The 17403-nt window shown below is 39.5% G+C and overlaps 1 protein-coding gene across 5 annotated transcripts in view; it reads right to left on the minus strand.

The window, feature by feature from the left end:
- Positions 1–17079, minus strand: part of LOC123512014 (dual specificity protein phosphatase 23-like) — an 85621-nt gene extending 68542 nt beyond the window's left edge. Inside the window, exons 1-2 of one of the 5 annotated variants that reach the window (XM_045268138.1) lie at positions 16724–17079; positions 16458–16583 (exon numbers count right to left, since the gene is read on the minus strand). The gene's annotated coding sequence lies outside the window, so the exon portion shown is untranslated. Of the gene's footprint in view, positions 1–16457; positions 16584–16712 lie in introns of all 5 variants that reach the window. The other 4 variants (XM_045268140.1, XM_045268139.1, XM_045268137.1 and 1 more) reach the window with 4 other exon arrangements.
- Between the last annotated feature and the right edge of the window lie 324 nt (positions 17080–17403).

Consider the following 17403-nt stretch of genomic DNA (forward strand, 5'->3'; position numbering starts at 1 on the left):
CAGGTACCCTGAAGCATTCCCTCTTAAGAACATCACATCAAAGACCATTGTAAAACATCTAATACATTTTTTCACCTCGGTAGGAATTCCAAAACAAATTCAGTCTGACAAGGGTAGCAATTTCACTAGCAATTTTTTCCAACAGATAGTGAATGAGCTAAACATTGACAATGTAACCTCCTCGGCTTACCACCCCAATCCCAAGGCTGTCTGGAGCGGTTTCACCAAACATTAAAATCCATGATGAAGAAGTATTGCTTGGAGCATCAAGGAGACTGGGATGAAAGTATCTCTTTCCTTCTCTTCGCTTTAAGAGAATCTCCTCAAGATTCTTTAGGTTACTCCCCTTTTGAATTACTTTATGGTAGACAGATCAGGGGCCTCTCAAAATATTAAAGGATCAATGGTTTACTCAAAATACTCCTTCAAGCCACAGTGTGTCTGATTACATCAGTAACCTTAAGAATAAAATCAGTGAAGTCAGATCTTTTGCTAAATCAAACTTCCTCAAATCTCAAACTAAAATGCAACAGAATTCTCTTCCCAAATCTGTCATGAGAAGTTTCAAACCAGGAGACAAGGTTTTACTTTTTCTCCCCACTCCAGGCAATGTTCTTCACAGTAAGTTCATGGGACCTTATGTTGTGGCTCAAAAACTAAGTCCATTAAACTATGTGGTCCACACTCCTGACCGTCGTAAGGATTCCCAACTAGTTCATATTAATCTAATGAAACCTTACCACTCCAGAGAACCAGAGGACGACTTGTCTCACACTGTACCTGTATGTCTGGTAGGGAAGGAGTCTGGTCCTGTGCCCCCCTGAGGAAGAGTCCGACATCGAATTCCTCTTCTCGTCACCTAAATGACGCCCGTCAAACAGCCAAATCATGTCCAACCTTGATGAGGTGTTTCTTTCCTTAACACCTTCACAACAGTCTGATCTTAAAAAGTTATTGCTAGACTTTTCAGAAATCACAGGTGACCTTCCAGGACTTTGTAATACTATCCAAAATGACACAACATTAATATCTAATGACATCAAGCCTATAAGACAACCAGCCTATCGCATTTCACCCATTAAAAGAGACTTGATGAAAAAAGAGGTAGACTATCTGCTCTGTCATCACCTTGCAGAACCTAGTATATCTCCCTGGGCTTCTCCCTGCCTGTTAACATCTAAGCCAGATGGTAGTAGTCGATTTTGCACCGACTACAGGAAATTAAATAAAGTGACGGTGCCAGACTCCTACCCATTGCCCTTGATAGAGAACCTTATAGATAGTATAGGAGTAGCCAAATTTGTAACCACTATAGACTTACTTAAAGGTTACTACCAGATTCCTCTCGGACGAGGCCCGAATAATATCCGCCTTCATCACCCCCTTCGGACTATACCAATACACAGTGATGCCCTTTGGCTTGTCTAATGCTCCCGCCACCTTCCAGAGGGCTATAAATTACATCACCCAGGACTTGGAGGGAACATCTGCATATCTGGACGACCTGGTGGTGACTGCGGACGACTGGGCGACACATCTGACCTGTCTTCGGAGGCTGATGGGTCGGTTGCAGGAAGCCGGGCTTACAATCAACCTGGCCAAGTCCACCTTCGGGAAGTCTACGGTGGTCTACCTGGGACATGTGGTGGGGAACGGCAAGGTTCGCCAGAAGAGAGCTAACGTAGAGGCCATTCTTGGCTTCCCTGTCCCTGCCATCCGGAAAGCTCTCATGAGGTTCTTGAGGATGGCTGGTTTCTACAGATGCTTCTATAAGAACTTCTCCACCCTGGCCGTCCCCCTGACGGAACTTATCAGCACTTCTATCCCATTCCACTGGACCCCGACCTGTGACCAAGCCTTCCAACACCTCAAGGCGTTCCTCTCCTCGGAACCAGTGGTCTGGACGCCGGATCACTCCCGCCCCTTCCATCTACAAGTGGACGCGAGTGGAGTTGGAGTGGGTGCTGTCTTACTACAAACGGACCCCACAAGCGGCATCCTCCATCCCATCGCCTATCACTCCACCAAGCTGAAGAAACATCAACTCAACTATTCCACCATCGTGAAGGAGGCTCTGGCACTCGTCCTGGCGCTCCAACGTTTTGAGTGCTATCTTCATCCTGGTCCTCAAACTACGAAGGTCTTCACCGATCACAATCCTCTGGCCTTTCTTCACGCCATGAAGAACCGAAACCAACGCATTCTTAGGTGGGCCTTGTTAACGCAACCCTTCAATTTGGAAGTACACCATATCAAGGGGGTGGACAACATCATCGCCGACGCCTTATCAAGATCTCCCGTCTCACCACCTTCATGAGCCCATTACGGAGGTCTTAGGGGAGGTGAAATGTTACAGCCCGCCCATAACATACTCCACTACCATCACCTCCTCCGCTTGTTACCTCGTTCGCCACCTCTCCGCCTCACCTTCCACGTCACCGTCTCGTGAACCTTCCACGCCACCGTCTCATGAACCCTCCACGTCACCGTTTCATGAAGCCCCGCTACTGTCCCGAAGTTGGATTCATGCGGCCCCATTCGACTCAACCAGAAGTGTTGAGCCAGCTCTTGGCTTTCTGAAAAGCAAGTTGAGGTCCAGGCCTCAACCAGTGAACACAACGCCTCTTGGGTCTACCGTGGGATCAACCATCACCCAGCACTTCCCCACTTCGACACCGCATAAGTATCACTTCCCCTCGTCCCGTGTTTTCCACATAGCCTCTATGTAGGATTAGGATTATTGTTAGGTATTAAGTTGGGTTCTTTATTGTTGTATTTATTACTGTGTTATATGTATATGTGTATGTCATTTTCCTGTGTTTCATGTTATATATCTGTGTTTCATGTTTCATGTTATATCTATCTGTGTCAATATCATTATGGGTTATTAAAATGGCTTTTTAAAGTGCCCCCTTTGCATTACCTCACCAGTTGAACCTGCAGTATTTTTTTTTATTGTTATTGTTCACCGGCTCCCTGATGCCAATCTTACTAGTTTAACCGGTGAACGTAACAACAGGGCCTGGGCTTTATGCTCGTATAGTCCCATCTCCATATCTACACTTATCCAATTTTTCTTTAAAACTATGTACACTCTTTGCTGACACCACTTCCTCACTCAAACTGTTCCAAGTCTCAACACATTTTTGCGAGAAACTAAATTTTTTAACATCTCTCAGACATCGTCTCTTCCTTACTTTCTTACTATGCGATCTTGTGCTTCTAAAGTCTTATTCTTCTCTCAGGATCAGTTTCTCATTATCCACTTCATCCATTCCGTTAATCAATTTATAAACTTGTATCAGATCCCCTCTCTCTCTTCTCTGCTCCAAGGTTGGTAGATCCATAGCCTTTAGTCTCTCCTCATATGTCATCCCTTTAAATTCTGGAACCATTCTTGTGTGTATTTACCTAGTTGTATTTACCTAGTTGTAGTTTTACAGGGCCTGGGCTTTATGCTCGTGTGGCCCTGTCTCCATATCTATACTTATCCAATCTTACTTTAAAAGTGTGCACACTCGTTGCAGACACTACTTTTTCATATAAACTGTTCCATGTCTCAATACATCTCTGCGGGAAACTATATTTTTTAATATTTCTCGGACATCTTCCTTTTCTCAGCTTTTTACTATGCGATCTTGTGCTTCGGATGTCATATTCTTCTCTCAGGATCAGTTTCTCATTATCCACTTGGTCCATTCCGTTGATCAATTTATAAACTTGTATCAGGTCTCCTCTCTCCCTTCTTTGTTCCAGGGTTGGTAGATCCATAGCCTTTAGTCTCTCCTCATATGTCATCCCTTCAAATTCTGGAACCATTCTTGTAGCTATTCTTTGTAGCCTCTCCAATTTCCTTATGTGTTTCTTTTTGTGAGGGGTCCACACTGCTCCTGCATATTCCAATCTGGGTCTTATTATAGTACTTATCAATTTCTTCATCATTTCTTTGTCCATGTGGTGAAATGCTACTCCAATATTCCTTAGCAAATTATATGTTTCTCTAAAAATTCTATCAATATGGCTTACTGGTTGATTGTTTTCTTCCATCGTCACTCCTAAGTCCTTTTCCTTTTTTACTTTCTCCAGTTCTACTCCATCTCCCATCTTATAGATTCCCACAGGTCGTCTTTCACTCTTTCCCATTTCCATGACATGGCTTTTGTTCACATTGAATTCCATTTCCCACTTCTTACTCCATTCCCAGATCTTATTTAGGTCTTCTTGCAGTATTTCACAATCATCCTTTTGCTTTATAATTCTGCACAGTTTCGTATCGTCTGCAAACAAATTTTGTGTGTGTGTGTGTGTGTGTGTGTGTGTGTGTGTGTGTATTTACCTAGTTATAGTTTTACAGGGCCTGGGCTTTATGCTTGTGTGGCTCCATATTTACACTTATCCAATTTCTCTTTAAAACGATGCACACTCATTGCTGACGTCACTTCCTCATTCAAACTGTTCCAAGTCTCAACACATCTTTGCGGGAAACTATATTTTTTAACATCTCTCAGACATCTTCCCTTCCTCAGTTTCTTACTATGCGATCTCGTGCTTCTAAAGTCATATTCTTCTCTCAGGATTAGTTTCTCATTATCCACTTGATCCATTCCGTTAATCAATTTATAAACTTGTATCACATCTCTCTCTCTTCTCTGTTCCAGGGTTGGTAGATCCATAGCTTTTAGTCTCTCCTAATATGTCATCTCTTTAAATTCTGGAACCATTCTTGTAGCCATTTTTTGTATTCTCTCCAATTTCCTTATGTGTTTCTTTTTATGGGGATGTCCACACAACTCCTATATATTCCAATCTAGGTCTTATTTTAGTACTTATCAATTTCTTCATCATTTCTTTGTCCATATAGTGACATGCTAATCCAATATTCCTTAGCAAATTATGTCTCTCTGAAAATTTTATCAATATGGCTTACCAGTTGATTGTTTTCTTCCATCACCACTCCCAAGTCCTTTTCCTTTTTTACTTTTTCTAGTTCTACTCCATCTCCCATCTTATAGATTCCCACTGGTCGTCTTTAATTTTTTCCCATTTCCATGACATGGCTTTTGTTCACATTGAATTCCATCTCCCATTTTTTACTCCATTTCCAGATTTTGTTTAAGTCTTCTTGCAGTATTTCACAATCCTCTTTTTGTTATGTGACTCTGCACAGTTTTCATCGTCCACAAACAGGTTTATGTAGCTGTTCACTCCCTCTGGCATGTCATTTATATATATGAGAAAAAGTATTGGCGCCAATACTGACCCCTATGGCACTCCGCTTTCTACTGCTCTCCACTTGGACTTCATGTCTTTAACTACCGTCCTTATTTCTCTCACCCTCAAGTAATTTTCCATCTCAGTGTGCTTCCTTTTAAGCCATCCTTCTCCTCTAACTTCCATAATAATCTTTCATGTGGCACTTTATCAAACTCCTTTTTTAAATCTAAATAAATACAGTCAATCCATCCCTCCGTCTCTTGTACTTTATCAACTATTCTAGAGTAGAAACTCAATAAATTTGTTACACATGACCGACCTTTTCTAAAACCATATTGGCTGTTTGATAATAATTTATCTTCAAGAAACTCAATCCATTGTTTCTTTATTACTCTTTCACACATCTTGCATATTACACTAGTTAGTGATACCGGTCTGTAATTTAAAGGTTCTTTCTTCCTTCCTCTCTTATATATGGGAACCACCTCAGCTCTTTTCCATTCTGCTGGTACTGTTCCATTTTCTATTGAGCATTTTATGATGTATATAGGACTTGCTAGTTCTTCTCTACATTCTTTTAATATTCTGCCTGAGACTTCATCCGGTCCCATTGCCTTCTCCTCATCTAATTTCGTCATCAACTCTTTTATTTCAAGCTTGGTTACTTTAATCTCTTTCATATGGACAGTCTCTCTATTTTCCTGTGGTCTTTCAAATTTGGATTCCTTAGTAAAGACCTGAAATTTACTATTTAACTGTTCTGCCATACTTTTTGGGTCTTTCATCATCCCGTTCTCTCCTTTTAACCTTTTTATTGTTTCCTTTTGCCTTATTTTTCCATTTATGAATCTGTAGAATAATTTCGGTTGTTCCTTACATTTTTCGACAATGTCCTTTTCATAGTTCCTTTCTTCTTCCTTTCTCACCTTAGCATATTTATTTCTTGCTGTTTTGATGTTTTCCTTATTTTCTGGATATCTGTTTCTTCTCCACCTTTTCCATGCTCCATCTCTTTTCTCCTTTGCCTTAGCACACATTGCATTAAACCAATCTTTTTTTCCTTCTTCTTTATGTCTATATTTCGGGACATATTCCCTGACTCCTATTTTGTATATTTCCAAAAATAAGTTATACTTCTCTTGCACCGTCTCTTGAGTTTTCCATCTCCTGCCAGTTTACGTTTTTTAAAATAGCTCTTGAGGTTCTCAATATCAGCCTTTCTGTAATTTAATCGGTCTCCTTTGTATGATTCGTCACTATCTTCCTTTCCCTCTTCTATATCCATTTCTAATATTACATGGTCACTCTTTCCCAATGGGCACTTAAGTCTTATATCATCGTTCATTTGTATATCCCTTGCAAAAACTAGGTTCAATCTCGCCGGCTCATCGTTTCCTCTGAATCTTGTGTTTTTCTTTACTCTTTGGACCATCATATTATCTATCATTAGGTTCAGGAATCTATCTCCCCAGGCTTCTTCCCCCATACCACTTTCATAATTTTCCCAGTTCACCTCCTTACAGTTGAAATCTACTAATATAACTTTTCTCCTTATTGTGTCATTTATCATGTTTTTATATTCTAGATTGGTCCATGAATTTGTTTTTGGTGGCACATATGTTCCAATGATTGTTAACTCCTTTTTATTAATATGTATCTTAATATACAGTATTTCTGATTTTCCTTCCCCAAACTCCACTTGATTTACCACCATCTCTTCTCTTAACATCATCACGACTCCTCCTCCTCTTTTGCCCACTCTGTCTCTGTGTGTGAGTGTATTTACCTAGTTGTAGTTTTACAGGGCCTGGGCTTTATGCTTGTGTGGCCCCGTCTCCATATCTACACTTATCCAATCTTACTTTAAAAGTATGCACACTTGTTGCAGACCCTACTTCTTCATTTAAACTGTTCTACGTCTCAATATATCTTTGCAGGAAACTATATTTTTCAACATCTCTCAGACATCTTCCTTTTCTCGGCTTTTTACTATGCGATCTTGTGCTTCAAATGTCATATTCTTCTCTCATGATCAGTTTCTCATTATCTGCTTGGTCCATTCCATTGATCAATTTATTAACTTGTATCAGATGTCCACTCTCCCTTCTTTGTTCCATGATTGGTAGATCCATAGGCTTTAGTCTCTCCTCATATGTCATCCCTTCAAATTCTGGAACCATTCTTGTAGCCATTTATTGTAGTCTCTCCAACTTCCTTATGCGTTACTTTTTATGAGGGGTCCACACTAATCCTGCATATTCCAATCTGGGTCTTATTATAGTACTTATCAATTTCTTCATCATTTCTTTGCCCATGTAGTGAAATTTCCTTAGCAAATTATATGGCTTACCGGTTGATTGTTTTCTTCCATCATCACTCCTAAGTCCTTTTCCTTTTTTACTTTCTCCAGTTCTACTCCATCTCCCATCGTATAGATTCCCACGGGTCGTGTGTGTGTGTGTGTATTTACCTATTTGTGTATTACAAGGCCCGAGCTAAGCTCTCTTTGCCCTGTCTCCTTGTCCATTCCTGTCATATCTCTCTTTCATCTGATTGACACACACCACATCAACGACATCACTGCTCAGTTTATTCCACTTATCAATGTTACGATGCGGGAAACTGTATTTTCTCACATCATTTAGACAGATGTCTTTTATTAGCTTTTTTCCATGTCCTCGGAGATGATTACTTGTGGTCACCTTTATCAACTCTCTGTCCAGTATGTCAATCTTGTTCACCAATTTATACATAGTTATCATGTCTCCTCTTGTTCTTCTCTCTTCTAATGTGGTCAGACCCAGCTTCCTCAGTCTTTCCTCATAGTCTAACTCCTGAGTCCTGGTACCATCCTTGTTGCCAGCCTCTGTACCCTTTCTACCTTCTTCACATTTTTCTTCATATGCGGTGACCAGACACAAGCTGCATATTCTAACTGGGGTCTTATTAAGGTACATAATATCTTCTTCATCATTCCTTCATCTAGGTAGTGGAATGCAAGGCCAATATTTTGAAGCATGTTATATGTTTTCAAAAATCTTGTTAATGTGTTTCTCCGGTGACAAAGTGTTTTGCACGATTACTCCTAAGTCTTTTTCCTCATTGGTCTCTTTAATTTTCTCATCACCCAGCCTGTAATCCCAGTTTGGTCTGTATCTACTTTTTCCCATTTTCATAACTTGGGTCTTGTCTATATTAAATTCCATCTGCCACTCTTTACTCCACTCATATATTTTATCAAGATCTTCCTGTAACTTGTTACAATCTTCCACATTCCTTACTCTCCTCATAATTCTAGTATCGTCCACAAACCTATTCATGTAACTGTCAATTCCTACTGGCATATCATTAACATAAATAAAAAACATGATGGGACCAAGCACTGACCCTTGTGGAACTCCACTGGTTACCTTCTTTCACTCGGACTTCCTTCCTCTCACCACTGTTCTCATTTCTCTTCCCACTAAGTAATTTTCCATCCATTTTGCTAGTTTGTCATTTACTCCTCCAATCTTCTTTAGTTTCCACATCAGTCTATTGTGTGGTACTTTATTAAAGGCCTTTCTCAAGTCCAGGTAGATAACATCCACCCATCCTCTCTATGTTGTAGTATGTCAGTCACTCTTGAATAAAAACATAATAAATTGGATACGCACGATCTTCCTTTTCTGAAACCAAACTGTCTTTCACTCAGAATGTTTTCACTTTCTAGATACTCACTCCACTTAGCTTTAATTACTTCTTCACATACCTTGCGCAATATACTAGTCAACGATACTAGTCTATAATTTAGCGGTTCCATTCTACTACCATTCTTATATATAGGCACAATGTCAGCTCTTGCTCTTTTCCACTCTTTCGAGACTAATCCTGTTCGTATGGAGGTTTCCACAATATCAAATACGGGGTTCAACAATTGATCCTTACATTCATTTAGCAATCTCCCAGATATGCCATCAGGCCCCATTGATTTATTAATATCCAGATTGCTTATAATTTTTCTTACATCTTCCTTAGTAACCATGATGTCCTGCATTTGCTTTATTTCCGTAGGCCTTCTTCCCATAAAATGCTCCTCCTTTGTAAACACTTTGCAAAAGTTGTCGTTCAAAATTTCAAGTATATCTCCAGCATCCTCATATACTTCTTCCCCATTTTTTACCTTTACTATTGCCTCCCTTATATTTAGTTTTCCATTTATGAATTTGTAAAACATTTTTGGGTCACTATCACTGTTTTCCACCACCCTCTGTTCATATTCCTTCTGTGCTGTTCTCCTTACTTCAACATATCTATTCCTTGCTGTTTTGTAAACTTCTTTTGATAATACATCACTGTTTTTCTTAAGTTTTTTCCATGCCTTTTCTTTGTTCTTTTTAGCTTCTTCACAATTTCTATTAAACCACTGTTTATTATTTAAAGTCCTCTTTCTGTAATATGGCACAAACTTTTTCACAGCAGAGTTATACAAATCCATAAATTTATCGTATTTCAATTGCATATCCCTTTCCTGGTATACCACGGACCAGTCAATTTCATTAAAGAACTCCCTTATATGGTTATAATTTGCCATAATATAATTTAATTTTTCCTCCCTGCGTTCCACAATCTTATTTGTGCTTAATTCCGCATCCAGCTCAAAGCTTAGGACATCATGATCGTTTCTCCCCAAGGGACATATATGTTCAATTTCCTCTTTTAGAGAGATGCCCCTGGTAAATACCAAATCCAACCTTGCTGTAACATCTTGTCCCCTGCACCTTGTTGGTGATCTCACCCACTGTGTCATTAAGTTATTTGTTGCTACCTTTAACAATTCCTCTGCCCACTCACCACCGTTCACCACTTTGTAGTCTTCCCACACTATTTCTTTACAATTAAAGTCTCCGACTATCATCACTCTATCCTTTCTGCTTCATTCTGTCTAGAGTATTTCTCATCACCATTTGGTACTGTTCATATTCCCAAGCATTGGTTCTGGGTGGTATGTATACTATTATAATATTAACCCTTAAGAGGTCAACCACGTACATGTACGTGTAATCTTTGCTTACTATCTGTGGTCAATCACGTAAAAGTACGTTCGCCCCTCTCTCGGTTTCCATGCGTTTGAAATTCCCTCCAGCTTCAAGATTTATATTCTTTGAAGTGTCTAGCATATATCAGCACAGTTTCCCGTCATTCTGATATGGATTAGTCATCCCCCTTCCCCCACCCCTCCCTACCGCCTTAGCGTGACCCCAAAAACAGCGACATTTGGTATTACTGTCATGAATGTGATGTAGCTCTATGCATTGAGCCTTGTTTTGAAGAATATCACACCCTGCTGCAATACTAAAAAGCTTAGATACTGAAAGAAAAAATAATAAACAATATTTTGTGGTAAACTGAGCAAATTATTTTTTACATTATATTTACAGTATTTACAAATATTTTTTTGTATTTTTCATTTCATAAAACATGGGTTAATTTATGAATATGTAACCATTATACACATATCTCGTAGGAGAAAAATATCGATAAAACGATTAAAAAAAAGTCTCATTCAGAAGTTGTAACGTCTGGCAGCATCACTAAGTGAGGTAAATTTAAAGCTCCAGGTGGACATTAAAAATGGCAATTTCGAACTTTAACTCTTATTTTCACTTTTCTATGCCCATTTTGAGTTTTATGGAATAAAAAAAGAAAGTGGAATTTTTGGTGACCTGGATGAGTATTCAGAGGTAAATCAGTGCTGACCTCTTACGGGTTAATGTCCCTCTTGCCATCTGTTATAAGCATACTTATCACTTCCTCATTTCTCTTACTATAGTTCACCACTTTCACTATCAGAACTTCCTTAGTAAGAACCATTATACCACCACCTCCTTTATTTTTTCTATCATTTCTCCATACTTTGTAGTGTTTTACAACAAACCAGTCTAGCTTTATTTCAGGCCTTAGCTTTGTTTCCACTACACACATTATGTCCGGTTCATTATTTCTTAGGTAATCCATACATTTTAGCCTCTTAGACAGAAATCCATCTATATTCATGAAAGTCACTTGTATTCCATTCCTAGTCTCTTTCTTCCATGTAATGTCTATTCTATCTGTTTTATCCACCACTTCTTTAGCCTCCCATTTCTCATCCTCCAAAATAACTTGTTCTTTTCCTCCTCTGTTCTTTCGTCATTCCTCTCTTTCACTTCAGTTGCAAGCTCTTTCATTTTAATTCACTCGTCCAGTGACATATTTCTTCTTATGTAAATTGTTTTGGTTTCTTCAGAATCCTTAAGTTTCCAAGCCCTCCTCAACAAGGCCTCAGCTGCCACCTGAGACTTTAATTTCAATTTTAACGGTCTATTCTTGCCTTCCTCAAAAGCTCCCAATCTCACACTTTCTTCTACCTCAGCATATAGGTCCACTTCCTCCACAGAGATCTTATTCAGTAAAGATTTAATCCTGTCATTTTCTTTATTCCTCCTATCCTGCTATTTTCTGTTAGCTTCCTCCCTCAATCCTGTAATGATCACACATTTTTTCTTTTCAGCAATATCTCTCACCACATACTCATTTTCCTTTAGTGCCTTTACCATTTCACTCTGTGTAATCACTTTATTTTCCTCTTCCTGCTTTTTCACTATCTCCCTAAAGGACCTTTGTACCTCCTGATGTTCATGGTTCATTTCTTTCATCCTACCATCAATTAGATTAAGGCATTCCTCCTTCCTCAAGTCCCCTTCGGATATTTTCATTTCCATTTCTAGGAGTTTAGCCTTCATCTCTTCACATTGTTTCCATAGTTGTTGGTTTTCCTTCTCCATCTCTACTTTTTCCTTCAATAGCTCTTTATTCGCTACCGTTAACAAATAGATCTCTTTTTTGAATGAATCATTCTCGGCTATAACTCTATCCAGTTTTTCTTTTATGGACAAAATATTTAGGAACTTACTTTCCAGTGCCTGGATTCTTGCATCCATATCTAATTTCTCCAGTCCTCTTGGAGTAGTTATAAAACCTTCAAAATCCTTGGGTTGTCTAGGAGTAGCCGCCATGTTTGTTATTGTCAGCTGATTACGGCCAAAACAATCACCGCCCACACTCTCCTCTCAGGGACCACTTTCTATATCCCTCACTTTCAACACTATGCGACAGTAGGACATCAACAGGACACTAACTCAGAGGTACCCAGGCCCTGTAACACCATAGGTATTTTCACTTCTTCCCGTCTGCAGCCGGAGACGAGCCGTCCTCTCTCGGCGACAGCAAGTGTGTGTATTTACCTATTTGTGTATTATAGGGCCTTTATAACTTGGTAAATATGGAATGTTTTGCTGATGCTTTATTCTTATGCAAAAGTGTGACACTATGAAGCAGCCAGCTGCTGGTTGTCACCAGCTATGGTTATTTGATAAGTGGTAATAAATGTGTACTGTAGTTATACACCTCACCGCGCACAGCGCTCAGAGCAGAGAGCAGCAGGGAATGACATCCGTCACGATCAGCAACCACTTTATAAATGACTTCTTTCTCTACCAAGAGCTCCCCATAGATATATTTTAGTGAATTTTAACTGCCAGAGACACAATCTTCCTCAAAATAGGTATATTGAATGATATACTAAACTATTTAAGTTTTTGGGAAAGTCAAAATTGTCAGAGCATTTTTCCCCACTGAAATTGTATTGGATGAAGAGGTCCTCTTCCTGCAGGCTCGGTGAGCATTCTGCCAGAGTGAGGTACGATTTCTTGGGAACTTTCCGTCTTGTCCTGGTCCTGATGGCACCACTACCACTACCATCTCTTGTCTCTAAAGCTGAACTCTTCTCTCAAAACTTTGTTAACAACTCCACCTTGGATGATTCTGAGCTTGTCCCTCCCTCTCCTCCTCCGAGTATTTCATGTCTTCAATCAAAATTTTTTGTAATGAAGTTTTCCATGCCCTTGCTGGCCTATACCCTCGGAAGGCTTATGGACCTGATAGGGTCCCTCTTATTGTTCTCAAAAACTGTGCTTTTGTGCTTGCACCTTGCCTGGTCAAATTCTTTCAACTTTGTCTATCAACTTCTACCTTTCCTTCTTGCTGGAAGTTTGCCTACATTCAGCCTGTTCCTAAAAAAGGGTGGCCGTTCTAATCCCTCAAACTACTGTCCTATAGCTTTAATCTCTTGCTTTTCTAAAGTTTTTGAATCTGTCCTGAATAGGAAGATTATTAAATATCTGTTACTTCACAATCTTCTATCTGATCCCCAGTATAGCTTCCATCAAGGTCACTCTACTGGTGATCTTTCTGGTGTTCCCTAATGAGTCTTGGTCATCCTCTTTTAGAGATTTCGGTGAAACTTTTGCTGTCGCATTAAACATATCAAAAGCTTTTGATAGACTCTGGCATAAAGCTTTCATTTCCAGATTGCCCTCTTACAGTTTCTATCCTTCTCCTGCAACTTTATCTCAAGTTTTCTTTCCAATTGTTCTATTGCTGCTGTGATAGACAACCACTGTTCTTCTCCCAAGTCTATTAATAATGGTGTTCCTCAGAATTTTGTCCTGTCACCTACTCTTTTTCTATTGTTTTTTAATGGTCTTCTTGACCAAACTTCTTGCCCTATCCACTCCTACGCTACATCTTTCCATGTCCTTTCAGAGACGACCAACCCTTCAGGAAGTCAGGAGATCATGCAGGGACGCCACAGAATGCCTGACTTCTGATCTTTCTAAGATTTTGGATTGGGGCAGAGAAAATCTAGTACTTTTCAATGTCTCAAAAACTCAATTCCTCCATCTATCAACTCCATATAACCTTCCAGACATCTATCACCTCTTCTTCAATGACACTCAACTGTCTCCCTCTTCCACACTGAATATCTTCGGTCTGTCCTTTACTCATAATCTTAATTGGAAACTTCATATCTCATCTCTTGCTAAAGCAGCTTCTATGAAGTTAGGAGTACTATGACATCTCCGCCAGTTTTTCTTCCCCCTCCAACTGCTTATTCTGTACAAAGGCCTTATGCGCCCCTGTATGGAGTAATCTTCACATGTTTGGGTGGGTTCCACTCACACAGTTTTATTAGACAAGTTGGAATCCAAAGCTTTTCGTCTCATCAACACACCTCCTTTGACTGACTGTCATCAGCCTCTTTCTCATCGTCGAAATGTTGAATTTCTTTTCTCTCTATTTTTTATCGCTATTTTCATGCTAACTGTTCTACTGGTCTTGCTAATGGCATGGCTCCCCTTCTCCTGCGGCCTCGCTGCACAAGGCTTTCTTTTTCCTCTCATCCCTATTCTGTCCAACTCTCTAATGCAAGAGTTAACCAGTACTCTCAATCATTCATACCTTTCACTGGCAAACTCTGGGACTCCCTACCTGCTTCTGTATTTCTGTCTTCCTATGACTTGACTTCTTTTAAGAGAGAGGTATCATGACATGTGCTCCTTGATTTTGGCTAACCCTTTACTTATTTTTTAGAGAACCAGTGCTCAAGAGGGTCTTTTTTTTTTTTTAACATTGTGTTGCCCTTGGCTAGCCTTCTCTCCTACATAAACTATAAATGCTCATCTAGTGGGGATGGGTGGTCTTTGTGGTCACTGACTAGAACCATGTCCTACCAGTGTGACTTGCCAATCATATGCATCTTCTTTCAGTTTTACTACATTGAGCAAGCAATACCTGTCCGGTGACTTTGTGATGAGAGAGAGAGAGAGAGAGAGAGAGAGAGAGAGAGAGAGAGAGAGAGAGAGAGAGAGAGAATTACCATCTAGTAACATAAAAAATATAAAATCTCATCAGGACAGAGAGAGAGAGAGAGAGAGAGAGAGAGAGAGAGAGAGAGAGAGAGAGAGAGAGAGAGAGAGAGAGGTATTCTCACTTGCCCAATGTGGCAATATAGAGAAAAACGTTACTGGCAAGTGTCAACTCACAATTATGGGACTCGGCAGTTATATAAAATACTAACCGAGTTATCAATCTGCTTATGATTTTTGCATCATATGGAGATAACTTTAGCCTCTTCTACCAAGGTTAATATTTACATATCAGGTAAAATAAAAATTACAGAATATCATGCAATATATCAACTTCCAGAAACTTGCTAAAAAATCAAAAGTTTTTAGTAAATCTTTATAATACCACCACATCAGATACAAGCATGGAACTCGCATATCATTTGGAAGGGTCAATATCTTTGCCATAAACTTAGACAAATTGTGTGTCAGGCATGCAGTATGTCTGTAATAGCACTTGGGAGGGTGGCAAAAATTCAAAACTTTCTGAGCACAGTGGTTTAACTATTTATGCATTTCGTTAAGCTAGGTAAGGTCTAGGTCTTAGAGGGGAGTCCCAGCAGGTGTAAGCCCTTAGACTAAGATAAGTTATTTTAACTCAGAACATTGGTTGGTGGGTGGTGGGAGGGGGTGGAAAGAATGCAAACATATAATGAATAATTACCAGAAATAAAAATAAGAAAGGTTGGTAAATACTATGAAAAATTGTGCAGCCCTGCTAGTGTTGTTGTAATGGCTGCTATGTTCTTCATCTTGATCATACCATTAGCATCCTTACCAAAATAAACCTTACCTACACAACACTCCCTGTTTGGTTAGGTTTTGTTGAGTTAGGTCAGGTTTGGTCTGGTTTGGTTTGGCGTGGCTTGGTTTTGTGGTTAGTTAGTTCCAAATGTTTTCCTTAAAAAAACGGCTGTTTTTGTCCCTAGAATTTATTTCAGATCGCCATATCTCTTCTCTTTTGCCTCCCCCCCTAAAACCCCCGACTCCCCACAGTCCCCCAAGCTTGCTGGAGCAGGTGGGGAGGATGGGGGAAAAGGGGGAGGTCCTATTATGTACTTTTTACCAAGATGGCAGCCATCACAACAACAACAAGAAGCTCATGTGTGCTTAATATTTCCAATTTTTTTTTTTTTTTTTTTTTTTTTTTTATCACGTTCCCATATATATATATATATATATATATATATATATATATATATATATATATATATATATATATATATATATATATATATATATATATATATATATATATATATATATATATATATATATATATATATATATATATATATATATATATATATATATATATATATATATATATATATAAATAAATAAATAAATAAATAAATAATATATATATATATATATATATATATATATATATATATATATATATATAATTTTCGGCAATCTTAATTTTATTTAACTTTAAGTATTGACCTCAGGAAAAGAGGGGATAAGTCTTACCAATAGCACTTCCTCATAATAAGGCTCTTTTGTTATCCCTCCCCAGCCCAACAACCTTGGGGACCCATGGGGGGAATGGGAGGTTTTGGGGTGGGAGGTAAGGCCTGTATGAGTGATATGTGAACTCTGAAAAATGTACGGAAATTTTCGTACAGGGAAAAACTGCAATAGGTCTTCTTCCATTTTGCCACAGTTCCCTACCCAAACACCAACAAACTTCAGGATTCACTATAGGTGTTTACTAAACACACGTACTTCTTCCGTACCTCAGAAGTAAACAGCTCTCGAGTCTCTAGGGACCCCGTAGGGTTTCGTTACTCATAACCCGGACTTACGAGCGCGGGGCCGGGGTGCCTTTTCTCCACTACACAACCCCCGAGGTAAACACTGACCAAGGACTCTAGGGAGGATAGACGATTTGACGGGTTCAAAGGGCGGGCTGGAGGAATTCTTTAGGAAACCTCGCTTCCAACAGATGGAGAGGATGAGCACCGTTACAAGATTCAAACAGTCACAGTCAGTCAGTCACGGGAAGAAGCACAAGGCACATCAGCCACCCCCCGCCTCCACCTGAGCCACACCACGCTCAGTGCTCACTTGCACCACCTACGTCTGTCTTGTGATCCCTTCTGCCCTTGGTGTAGGGCTACCCCTGAGGCCATGGAACATTTCCTGCTTCAATGCCCCCTCCTCCTCTCTCAACATAGTGCATACACATGCTGCTACAAAAACTACAACTACAACAACAACTACTACTACTACTACTACTACAAATAATAATAATAATAATACAACTACTACTACTACTACTACTACTATTAATAAAACAACAACTACTACTACTACTACTACTCTCTCTCTCTCTCTCTCTCTCTCTCTGTAAGTGCAGTTCTGGGCGCGCACACACACACACACACACACACACACACACACACACACGAGGAGG

The sequence above is a fragment of the Portunus trituberculatus genome, chromosome 32 (assembly GCF_017591435.1).
Source record: "Portunus trituberculatus isolate SZX2019 chromosome 32, ASM1759143v1, whole genome shotgun sequence".
Classification (NCBI taxonomy): Eukaryota; Metazoa; Arthropoda; class Malacostraca; order Decapoda; family Portunidae; genus Portunus; species Portunus trituberculatus.